Source organism: Crotalus tigris, unplaced genomic scaffold (genome assembly GCF_016545835.1).
Source record: "Crotalus tigris isolate CLP2741 ecotype Arizona unplaced genomic scaffold, ASM1654583v1 scf7180000020455.750797, whole genome shotgun sequence".
Taxonomy (NCBI): Eukaryota; Metazoa; Chordata; class Lepidosauria; order Squamata; family Viperidae; genus Crotalus; species Crotalus tigris.
Window position 1 is genome coordinate 675,386 of NW_024098029.1, and position 13,126 is coordinate 688,511.

Genomic DNA, 13,126 nt, shown 5'->3' on the forward strand with positions numbered 1-13,126 from the left:
GGAATCAGTTCTGTGATCTCTGATCTTTGGGCCAAAGATTAAATGTGTAGCCGCAGCTGCAGACACATGTATTACATGACATGCTTGTCACTGAAATTTTCATAATTTATTATAATGTTTGACATAATTACAGTAAGCCGTGCATTAGGCTAAACCATGAAAACAACCACAGAGAGCCCCCGGGATCTAGGAGGTGGATAAATTGCATGAAGTAGTAAATAACTGTGTTGTTTTGTAGTTTTATCCTGTCATTAGTAATCTTGATTGCCCTAGTTAAAACAGAAAGGTACAGCGTTTCATATCAGGAGGCAGAAATGTGACATCCGTGAAAGAAATAATAACTTGATAAGAAAGACAAAAAAGGATGGATAGTGGACGATGTAGTACTTGGAGACTGCTGAATTAAAAGAACTGGAAAAGATAACAAAATACAAAGTCCGGCAGATAGAAACAGAATGACTGTGGCAAAAGAGTGCCTCTGGAGCACCACCTGCATCAAAAAGTCACCATCAGCCATTTGCAAAAGACAAGTTTGAACAGGTTACATCCAGCAACGCTATCTTTAAAGTTATTAAACAAAAACATCTGCCTTTTCCAGATCCTTGGGAAGGATTTTGGTAGGCCAAGAAAAATGCCAAATCCAGTCTGAAAATTTGCCTGACTGTATAATCAACCATAATATGGTGCTATACTGGAAACAATATGCTAAGTCATAGCATAGTCAACAGGATACTGGATCTGGAGCCTGTAAGGCAGGGTATCTTCAAACTTGGCCCTTTGATGACTTGTGGACTTCAACTCCCAGAATTCCTCAGCCAATCCACAAGTCATCAAAGGGCCAAGTTTGAAGACCCCTGCTGTAAGGAGACTGTTTAAAAAGGATAGCCATTTGATAAACTGATTTAGGCTTCCATACTTGAGTGTCAGATGCAAGCTGTGGGTGTCTGTGGGTGCAAACATATTGACATCTGGGACAGTTGGTCTTCACGTTGCCCCTCAACATTTTTTGCAGGACACCTATCTGCTATGGTTACTGCCCATCCTTCCAGATCAGGCAGAGTTGATACGTTCCGGGTCCCATCAATGAATCAGCGTCAATCAATCGGCCCAAGGAAGGCCCGGCCTTCCCCTGTCATGGCACCTCAATTACGGAACAACCTCCCTCCAGAGATATGCATGGTCTGTAACCAGTTGGCCTTCTGGAAGGCCATGAAGTTCTAGCTCAGTGCTTCTCAACGTTTGTGTGACGGCGAACTCCGTCACACAAACGTTCTGCGCATGGGGGGCGGGGCCCCAATGCATGGCACGCATGCGCGGCGCCCCCATGTGCGACGCGCATGCGCGACGCCCCCCATGCGTGGCGCATGTGCACGGGGCTCCCCCCATGCGTGGCGCGCGTGCACGGCCCGGCCCCGTGTGCGGCGCATGCGTGACGCCGCGAAAAATGACAGATCGCCACCTTTGGCGACCCCCGAAAAATGGTCGTTCGACCCCAAATGGGGTCACGACCCATAGATTGAGAACCGCTGTTCTAGCTTTTCTCCTGGGTATTGGGGCCAGAATGCAAATGGAGTTCTGGCATGGGCATCAATGCACACGAGGTGTCAGTTACGCGATTTCTCAGAAGCTTCAACTTTCTTTCACCAGTTGTGAAGGTGGACATGTTTTTATTTTTGTTCTTCCCCTCCCGGCAAAATTGCTCTGGTGGAAGGGCGGCTACCCATGTTTGTTGAATAAATAAATGAGTAAGAATAAGCTCAAGCTTGTGAAGGCAACAAAAGCAGGGAGGTTTGCATTTGAACACAACCACCAATCATTCACAAAGATTTGCAGAACCAGCACTGAAAATATTTTCCCCTGGTGTACAAAAGCACTTTCTGACAGAACTGCTGGAGTTTATATCCAGCTAGCGAGAGGATTTGTGTCTGTCTGTGTGTGTGTGAATATACCTGTGTGCTGGAAAATGCCCCCAACAGTACATCACAACATTCCCAGCTCCCATTTCTTTGCCTACAAGGTCACGTAAGGCTGAAAATGATCTTCCTTTGAGCCATCCCAACTCTTGCATCGCATTCCCAGCTTTGAAATGTCCGACATTTCTAGCTAGTGCTGAAAAAAGATGCGACCCAAGGAGATTGCCAAGCTCTTTGTCTGAGAATGTCAAATATGTTGCATCTCTAAGCTACCTGACCTGGGCTTTGGGGAATCACAATCCCAGCCTGCATTTTGCCCAAAGATGAAATTACGTACATTTGTCTTCAACAGCCGGGCTTTATACTTCTAAAATGGGGGAGCAAAAATTGCTTCTGGCTTTTGCCAGCAAATCTTCCCAAAGTTCCTAATACAGGCTATTATTATTCTGAAGCCTGACAGGATCAAATTGGCATATCTGCTGACTATTCCCACACTCCAGCTAAGAGTTGTGATTTACACAGTGTTCAGGAATTTAAAGTATTCTAGCTTCTCTCCCTCTCTGCAATTTCCCTAATGCTGGTAAAACCTTGTCTCTCACTGCATCAGGTGATTTTACTGCCTCAACGTGGATTTTGAATCGTTCCAGTCTTGTCCCCGTAGCTAGTTTTACTCAGTTATCTGCGCGCTGTATGCCGTATACGTGCATGTTCAAAACTATTATTGCAATCTCCAGAATATTTAATGGAATGGTCTTCAGAGACCTCTGCTGGTCAAACACCTGCATTAACAACTTTAGTTTTCAGAAATCATTTCAAGATTCCCAAGAAGCAAAACCAGTACCAGAATGCAAATTCTTCCGAAAGACTATAGTTCCACTGCTATTTATATTCTCCTTCTAATTGCACAGCATTAGAGGCAACTCGACTCGACAAAGTGATTTGGATCTGTTTTCATACTGTATATTCCTGGTAATGTTCCAAACCGCATCCGTGTACTTGAAATTCTCATCACTTCTGCAAAAAACATGGAAGAGAGGCAAAGCTCTTCAAATCAAGTAAACATCATTTGCAGGTGATCAGTTAAGACAAGGTCAAAACTGATTTGGAACTTCTTGTCACGAACGTTTTAGCGAATGGTAGGGGCAGCCTTGATAATGATGGGACGTGCGAAACCATTATGGCATTAACAGATGCATCCCATTCTCTGCCTTGCTCCAGTGTTGTTAGCTGCTAAAGTGAACACAGGCCATAACAGATGTGATGGTCCTTAAGATACCACAAGAGGCCGTGTTAATTTAAATAAGTATGGAATTTCCTGCTCAGTTTCCAAGACTAATCTTTTTGTCCAGCCCCTGCTGAAGGCCTATATCTTAACCTCCAGCTGTTGCTGTCTGCAAATGGATCTTTGTGATTTGAGCCTTGCAAAGGAGAACCGATCCTGGGGGTGGGGCAGGGAGGAGAGAGTGCCAGGAAATGAGTACAGAGAAGTACAGAAAGAGTACGGAGAAGAGCAACAAAGATGATTAGGGGACTGGAGGCTAAAGCATATAAGGAACTGGAATTGGGGATGTCTAGTTTAATGAAGAGAAGGACGAGGGGGGACAGGATAGCAGTCGCAGGGGCTGCCCCAAACAAGAGGGAGTCAAGCTATTCTCCAAGGCGCCTGAAGGCAGGACAAGAAGCAACGGATGGAAACTCATCAAGGAGAGAAGCAACCTAGAACTAAGGAGAAACTTCCTGACAGTCAGAATAATCAACCAGTGGAACAACCTGCATCCAGAAGCTGTGAATGCTCCAACACTGGAAGTTTTTAAAAAGAGACTGGACAGCCATTTGTCCGAAATGGTATAGGGTTTCCTGCCTGAGCAGGGGGTTGGATTAGATGACCTCCAAGGTCCCTTCCAACTTTACTATTATTATTATTATTAATAATAATAGTTTCATTACAGCTCTAAAGAGATAACTTTGTCCCGGCTAAGGAGGGTGATCACACTTGGACTATTGCATCCAGTTTTGGCCACCATAATGCAAACAAGATGTTGAGACCCTAGAAAGAGCAAAGTTAAGAGCACAAAGGTGATTAAGGATATGAAGGTTAAAATGTATGACGAACGAGTGAGGGAACTTGGTTTGTCTAGTCCAGGGTTGGGGAACCTTGTTTCTTTTATGACTTGTGGACTTCAACTCCTGGCTGGCTCAGGAATTCTGGGAGTTGAAGTCCACAAGTCATAAAAGAAACAAGGTTTCCCACCCCTGGTCTAGTCTAACAAACAGAAGGATTAGGGGTGACATGATAGGAGTCTTCTAGTACTTGAGAGATTGTCGTAGAGAAAAGGGGGTCAACCTATTCTCCAAAGCACCTGAAGGCAGGACACGAAGTGATGGGTGTAAGACAGCTCCAACTTAGACCTACCGAGAAATTTCCTGACATTGAGAATAATTGATGGAACAGCTTGCCTCCAGGAGTTGCGGATGCTCCATCACTGGAGGCTGGCAAGAATAGAGTGTACAGCTATTTGACTGGATGATATAAGCCGGGTCTCCTGCCATGGGCAGGGGGTTGGACTAGAAGACCTCCAAGGTCCCTTCCAGATCTATGATTCTATGCAATGGACCTCCTTCAGAAGCAAGCAGAATGGCGCAATCAAAGCTCCATTTTCCCCCTATCCTCAATGCATGTTAAAAAAAAATTGGCAGACCTTCAACTACATCATCATGGCCTCCATCTAAACTTTTTGGACTCCATCCTGTGGATACACCTGCCCTGAGCTAGGTCCCTAAGCCCAATCCAAAAGATGGCACCCCAGCCAGACCCTAAAATACTTTAATCTGAAACTCAGCAAATTTCAGAGATATAAGCCAAAGAATTGCTGGCTGAAGAAAAGACCATCAAGTAGCAAAATCCAAATGGGAGGATTAAATTCCTTTTTGGCTGTTCTGGTCTGCCAAAAAGATATCCCAGAAAATGATTGACAATAGCAAATGGCTAGTGTGTCTTTAAAGACACATTCCCAAAGATGCTTTTTCAAGAGATAACTGGATTTTCTTGTTTTTGTTTGAAGACAGCTTCTTCAGTATCTTCTCCATAGACCAAGGGTCTACAACCTTGGCAACTTTGAGACTGGCTCAGGAATTCTGGGAGTTGAAGTCCACAGGTCTTAAAAATTGCCAAGGTTGAGGACCCCTGCCATAGACATTTAAAGACACACGGACTGAAGTGACGTATTTTTACCACAAGATGTCAGCACCGGAACAATTTTGGAGATTCTGATAGGATTAATTTAAAGCAGGGCCTCCCAAGCTTTTTCCTTCCTTAGCCAAAATCATTGAAAAGTCCTTTATACCCAGTGTAGGTAAAAATACTTTAAGTCAGTTTAAATGTCCCTGCTGTGGTTGGGAAATGGGCTCATAAGAAAGACAGCTTTTACCCAATTTGGGGTAATTTACCCAGGCTTGGGAAACACTGATTTAATTAATTAATGCAGAATAGAGCTGGAAGGGACCTTGGAGATCTTCTAGTCCAACCCCTTGCTCCAACAGGAGTCCTTTAAAGGATGGTGCTGGTAAAACTGTCCGAAGTAGACATTTAGAATGACATGCTGGGAGTTGAAGTCCACAAGTCACAAAAGGGCCAAGTTTGAAGAGCCCTGCATTAGAACAAGCAAAACCAACCATAAACATGTGGGCAGGTGTCAACCCCTGGAAATCCTTGCCTTCTGCTGTTCTGGAAAATGAGAGATGCGTTTTCTAAAATAATTAGTGCATATAAGAAAATGTGCCTGAATAGGCCTTAAACTTTTCACCAAGTTGGTTCTTTATTGGACAAGCGTATGTAAGTAGCAGCTTTTACGGAGCTTTTTTTTTTTTAAAAAAAGGATTTTGCCATTTAGCTAATTGTTACATTCTAACAGCAAGCTGCGTTTAAGGGGATTTGGAAAAAGAAAACTGGAATTGACAGCTTTACTCTGAACTAGCTGCATGTTCCTGTGTCAACCATCAGAACCATAAGGTGTGTTCCTTAAAAGAGGGGAGGGCAACTATGACAACTTTACAACCTGTGGACTTCAACTCCCAGAATTCCTGAGCCAGCCGAGGTAAATTCTCAGCCCCAGGCCCCCCCCATTCCAAAGGCCTGCAACCTTAGATCATCAGAGAATGCCTCATGGGCTGTTCTGTAGTTTGCAGGCAGTTATGCCCAAACAGGACCTTCTCTGTGGTGGTCCCATTCATTCTTTGGCTGACTTACTTTGGATGCCTGAAATCATACCTGCCCTGCTAAGGGGCCCACCCAACTCCCTGTTCCAAGCTTCCAGGAGTACATGCTGTCATATCTCTATTTTGGTTCTATTTATTTCCTGTTACGTTGCATTAATCAAGACTGTCAGCAGCTTATATCATTTTGCTTCTTCTTTTCCTCTCTCCTCTCATTTTTACACTGGACATTTTAATTATTGTAAGTTGACATGTTCAAATGCTATCACTTATTTATTTGATCGCTTAATCCAAGGGTCCCCAATCCCCGGGCTGTGGATGGGTACCGGGCCACAGCATGCCAGCAACCAGTCCGCACAAACAAGCAAAATCCCAGCTGTGGGATGCAGGCAGCACACAAAACCACGCACTCTCCCGTCTGTAGAAAAACCTTTCTCCAAGGAACTGGTCCCTGGTGCTCTAAAGGTTGGGGACCTCTATGTAGGCTACTTTGAGATGTTCCTATAAAAGAGAATACATACAACTCAAGGTTGAACTGTGGAGCCCTTGGTGCTCTCTGAGCTTGAATGTTTGCTTGCAGATGTTTCATTCCCAAACTAGGTAACAACATTAGTGCTAGAAGAGAATGGGGTTTGCGGGGAGGAGATGGAGAAGGAGGAAGAGGAGGAGGAGGACTGTGGGGTCCTTGGTGCTCTCTGAGCTTGATTGTTTGCTTTCAGATGTTTTATTACTGAACTAGATGACATCATCAGTGCTACAAGAGAGGGGGATTTGCTGGAAGTAGGAGGAGGAGGACGTGAGGTCCTTGGTGGTCCCTGAACTTGGTGGTTTTCTTGTAGACATTTCATTACCCACCTAGGTAACATCATCAATGCAAAAGAGTGTGGGTTTTGCTTTCTGTTTATATACACTAGCTTGCCTGCCAGTGTTCTGGTGGCTATGCGGTTTTCTCCTTGGTACTGTAGTTCCTTGATAAGGATATTGTTTTCTGCCTGATTTTTGGTCTGGTGTTCATCTCTACTGAGTTCTCTAACCAGCTTCCTTAACTGGGCGAAAAATGCCTCTTTTCTGCTCTTTGATGAACGCTGCAGAAAAACCTTTGGTCATATCCTAATAATGCGTACACAAGCTTTGCCAAAAGATGGGGATTTTTTTCCCCCCACTGTAGCTTAGATGGAGAGAAAAGAATGGAATGCCGCTTACCATACAGATAATGCTGTTGCTATGGCAACCCTTCCCTTGCAGAAGATGCTCCTTTGGATTCCATGACAACCATGCTAGGTCAGCCCCTTCAGGTAAGTTTGATATTTATGCACCCATCCTTCGCCCAGGTAACACCCACTTCTGGTGAACAAGACTGAAGCATCATTGCCATGGATACCTTATTGCAAACTTCAACAATTTCTCTTGCGGTCCATGGTAGGACGAGGGATGGGCTGGCTGTTGTGACTAAGAAGCATTGATGCAATGGACAGGCTCTTCCACGTCTCCACTCTGACTGTATTAAACCAATTTATCTTTTCTGACTAGCTCTTAACTCCTTGATTCATCCTCCTCCAGTCTGACAACTAAAATTTACTTCTCTCATGGTCGCGCTGTTACTTATTCATGGGTCTCTTTGTTTGAAATATTCATAGCCCACCTGTCCTCTACTGAAATAAAACAGTAGGCAGATTTGAGGGTCTAAGAGCTGAGCCATCACTTTCAAGGACAAAAGTCTCAAATCCAAGCTTGTGGCAGGAAGAAAAAAGACATTCATAATAGTAATTCTAAAAAAATCTGGAATAGTTTAACCCAGGGGTAGGCAACTTTGGCTCTTTTATGACTCGTGGACTTCAATTCCCAGAATTCCTAAGCCAGCAAATTCTGGGAGTTGAAGTCCACGAGTCATAAAAGAGCCAAAGTTGCCTACCCCTGGGTTAAACTATTCCAGATTTTTTTAGAATGGATGAATTCTGGTTGGGTCCTCTCCTTGGTCTGCCAATGGTGATTCATACTCCAGGATCAACTGGACATTTTGTGGCAGTTTTTCCTAAGGTTATTCAGCTATGAATGATGAGCGCTGAAGTCCGGTAAATCTAGGCTGGGCATCAGATGAGGGAAGGCTAGTTTTGCAGAAATTCATTATGTGAGGATGTTTTCAAATGTGAAATCAATGAGCTTCCGAGGAAGGAAATGCACCTGTTTCCTCTAACCCTTATGCACTGATTGCAGCAGAGAGCTGATGGAAGCCTATACAGTGTGTGTACCTGACAGAGAGAAGGGATAATAGAAGACTGGTTTAAGGGTAGCCGATTCTGTTTAGAGCTTTTCAGGAGTCACTCCTGGAAATTGTGTTGGGGTGTATCTGTGCCTTCGTGAATTATTTCTGTCTGTTGGGAGTGATGGCATCTAGATGATCTTCTCTAGGTTTGAAGATGAAGCCTTGTTAGGATGGGAGAGTATCAGAAATTCCCGCCTGGTAGACTGGAGCAGGAAATTGCAAAATAATAATAATAATAATAATAATAATAATAATAATAATAATAATAGTAATAATATCAAAAACCTTGGAGAGGAGTAGGCCAATCAGATCTATAATGGATAGTTTTGACTGTGAGGTCACCAGGAATCAAGCTGTAAATGATCAGACCCCAAACCAGGAATGGCACTTGATGATTCTTCCAAGCTGAGTTTTTATTATCAAACCTACAGACAAAAAGTTGCCAGATTGAGGACTTTATTATCTGCATCTACAATATACTCTGGAACTATTAGGGAGGGGCTGTCTAGTTTAATGAAGAGAAGGACGAGGGGGGACATGATAGCAGTGTTCCAATATCTCAGGGGCTGCCACAAAGAAGAGGGAGTTAAGCTATTTTCCAAAGCACCTGAAGGCAGGACAAGAAGCAACAGATGGAAACCAATCAAGGAGAGAAGCAACCTAGAACTAAGGAGAAACTTCCTGACAGTTAGAACAATTAACCAGTGGAACAACCTGCCTCCAGAAGTGGTGAATGCTCCAACACTGGAGGTGTTTAAGAGACTGGACAGCATTTGTCCGAAATGGTATAGGGTTTCCTGCCTGAGCAGGGGGTTGGACTCGATGACCTCCAAAGTCCCTTCCAACTTTATTATTATTATACCTTCTTTCTTTGACATATACAGTAACATCCCGACTGAGTTACCTTATACTCCTCTGGAATGCATCCCCTGTTGTAAATTGAGGACCTGGGATGGTGATTGGCTAGAGATTTTGAGGCTACAACTCCCAATTGTCCCACTATGGGAATTCTAACTTTTAGAAATTTGGAGGGAGCGGTGCATTTTAACGGCAAATATAATTTGTGGAGTAGTGCTTATTAGTATGTGGTATTCTACAAATTACATATTAGGAAATTAGGCGGTGAGTGGGCGTAGGATTTTATAATTGCAAGAGTTACATTTTATCGTGGTTATAAAAATATTACGGCGCTGATTGATCTTATTGCTTTTGCGCAATTTTACATGCTGTTTACTTCTTCATTCATTAAGTTTTTATTGTAGTTGGACTGCGCCCCAGCAGGAGGTGATGCAAAGGGAAGGAACATATTATAAATATTTTTTTATTTTGCCTTGCTTTGATTAGATTATAAGACTGCTTGCCTGTAGAGTCACTTAACAACCCTGTTACTATGTTAACAACTGTAGTGATTCACTTAAGAACTTCGGCAAGAACAGTCGTAAAATGGGGCCAAACCCCCTTAGCAACAGAAATGTTGGGCTTAATTGTGGTTGCAAGCAAAAACAAAAGCTATTTTGCCCTTTCCCCCTTCGCTCCCCATTTAACTGAACGAAAGAGAATCTGCTTTGAATCGGACCCTAAAGGGAAAAGAAGAATGTGGGGATATTCTCGTGGGCGGAGTGTGGCTTTCTTGCCATTGTTGATCAGCAAGGAGGGCAAAGAGTGGGTGGCAACGTTCTGCCTCTCCTCCTGCCATCTAGTCTTCCTAACTTCCATGTTTCATCCCGAGGGAAGACATTAAGACTCCTCCGCAGTTTGTTAGTGCATGGTGTGAATAAGCAGAGAGGATTTGGGGTGGGGGGTGGGGTGGAGAAGTGTGTTGCAGAAAAGAGTAATCCTACTGTCCTTGCCATGCCTGGTGGCAACATCAGCACAGAAACATCATTTCGAGACTTATAGAAGACAACGTTGATCAAGGTTTAAAACCAAAACAGAGAATCAGGAGCCTTTTTTCACGGGGAAGAACTGTGGGGAACAACAGAATAACAGAGTTGGGAGCCCCTTGGAGATCTTCTAGTCCAACCTCCTGCTCAGGCAGGAAACCCCATACAAAAGGTTGTCCAATCTCTTCTTAAAAACTTCCAGTGTTGGAGCACCCACAACTTCTGGAGGCAAGCCATTCCACTGGTTGATTATTCTCATTGCCAGGAAATCTCTCTTTAATCCTCAAGGCTGCTTCTCTCCTTGATTAGTTTCCGCCCATTGTTTCTTGTCCTGTCTTCAGGTGCTTTGGAGAATAGCTTCATCCCCCTCTTCTTTGTGGCAACCCCTGAGATATTGGAACACTGCTATCATGTCCCCCCTTGTCCTTCTCTTCATTAAACTAGACATACCCAATTCCAGCAACCGTTCTTCCTAAGTTTTAGCCTCCAGTCCCCTGATCATCGTTGTTGCTCTTCTCTGTACTATTTCTAGAATCTCAACATCTTTTTTTACTTCATGGCAACCAAGTGTGGCCTTACCAAGGCATTGTAAAGGTTAATGCCATTCTATAATGCCTTGGTAAGAGCATACTTGGAAAACTGCATTCAATTTTGGAGCAGCAGTATAATGGTTAGCACAGCAGTGGGTATACTGAGCAGCGCAAAGGGCAGGTGAGGTGAGAGCCTTGAGTGGGTGGTGAGTTGAGCAAGAGGAGACAAAAGAAGGAGAGGGGACTGAAAAAATAGGAGTTAACCATAGTTCATCTCTCAGTTAACATCCAAGTTAAATATTCTGCTTCCCCAGTCAGCATTATCACCAATAACCATATAGGAGAGTTGTAAGGTTTCCTGTCAGGCTTGTAACAGGCCAACTTTATGTCTTTTTAAGTTAGAGTGCTGAGTCTAGTGAATCATTGAGGATGGTGGAGAGTTGGATCTGACCTTCCTGCCTTGCTTAGTCTCTAAAACGTGGACCTCCCTTCAGGTCTGCTTTTCTATTCTGGAAATCTTTCCAGCTGGTAGAGGAACAGCCATCCTTGAGAAAGCCAGCCCCCTTCTCCCCCTTGTTCCTCCAACTGTTTTGCTGTTTTCTTCCTTCCTTTCTCAGCCAGCTTCTGCCTCAAAGAATGCAGCTCTTGAATGAGAAAGCGGGTTGAGGACGCAGCTGACAAGGCCTGGAAGCTGATCCTCACGTCAGCAACACGCATTATTTGGCCTTGTTTTGCTTGCCGGGAAAACAAAAGTTCTTCCCTCTCTCCTTTCCTCCCTGAGCACCTGCATGCTGCATCCGGTGAGTTTCCAGGCAAACTTGAAAAAAAAAATTTAGCACAGGAAGGGGCACAACACTTTGGTTGAGGCCCAAACACCGTGCAAACTGGATGCTGAGCTACTCTAGGTAGAAATAGGGAAGCTTTGTGGCTGCAGGTCTCACCTACTTCCCATTATTAGATGCTTGAAATGTGATGGTCTGAACTGAAGTGGAATATAGCACAAGTAGCCCTAAACTTGCAACAATTCACTTAGCGACACTGAAAAAAAGTGACTTATGACCGCTCCCCGCACTTATGATGGTCACACCATCCCCATAGTCACATGATCCATATTCAGCTGTTTGGCCACCAGGATGTATTTAGAATTAGAATAGAGCTGGAAGAGACCTTGTAGGTCTTCTAATCCAGCCCCCCCTGTTCAAGCAGGAGAACCTATACCATCTCAGACAAGTGACTATCCAGTCTCTTCTTAAAAACCTCCAGTGATGGAGCGCCCACGATTTCTGGAGGCCAGCTGTTCCACTGGTTAATTGTCCTCACTGTCAGGAAGTTTCTCCTTAATTCCAGGTTGCTTCTCTCTGAAGAATTCTGGGAGTTGAAGTCCACAAGTCATAAAAGAGCCACATTTGAAGACCCCTGCCCTAAATTAAGGGGGAGGGAAATGCTTTTGTGCTTCTTGAAAAGAGAATGTTGAAATGAAGGATTGGAAGCAGCTTCAGAACTTGCATGCCCTAAGAAAAGCAATGCAACTCTTTGTCTTTCATATCTCCCCAAAGTAGCAGAAGGCCTGCCTTGGAATGCTAGTGTTGCAATTGTCCTCCTTTTCTAAAAATTGCGAAGAAAATAATAGTCGGGTCAATGCCTAAAGAGATACCTCAGCTTCATCTTGAGTTACTGAATTATTTTCTCCGGGCTTGTGAAGCCCAATAAACAGCGGAGAAGTCAGAAATGTACTGATAACTGTCCTTTTTTAAACTTTATTTGGTTTGGGCTTTAAATTTATTTTGTTTGCTGATGAGGCATTCTTTCTTTTTTTGAAAATTATTGTAAATGGAAACTGTGAGCATTATTTCCCTCCTGATAGATAACATGAATGTTGAGCTCGGCATTGTTCATTCAATCCTCTTTCACAATCATGGATAGTTCTCAGAAGAAGGACAGATGGTGTTCCCTTGGAAGTTCCCACTGTTATCATTGGATCTCCGGTTTGAATGGATTCCAGATTGAATGCAACATTTTGATCTCAGTTTCAGCTGTGCTTTATATTTGGAGCTGAGAAACAATGGATGGAAACTAATCAAAGAGAAAAGCAACCTGAAATTAAGCAGAAACTTCCTAACAGTCAGGACATTTAAGCAGCTTGCCTTCAGAAGTTATGAGTGCTCCATCATTGGAGGATTTTAAGAAGAGTCTGGACAGCCACTTGTCTGGAATGGTGTAGGGTCTCCTGCTTGAGCAGGGGGTTGGACTAGAAGACCTCCAAGGTCCCTTCCAATTCTGATATTCTGTAAATCTATCTGTGCATCACTTTTCTTTGGTTGATGT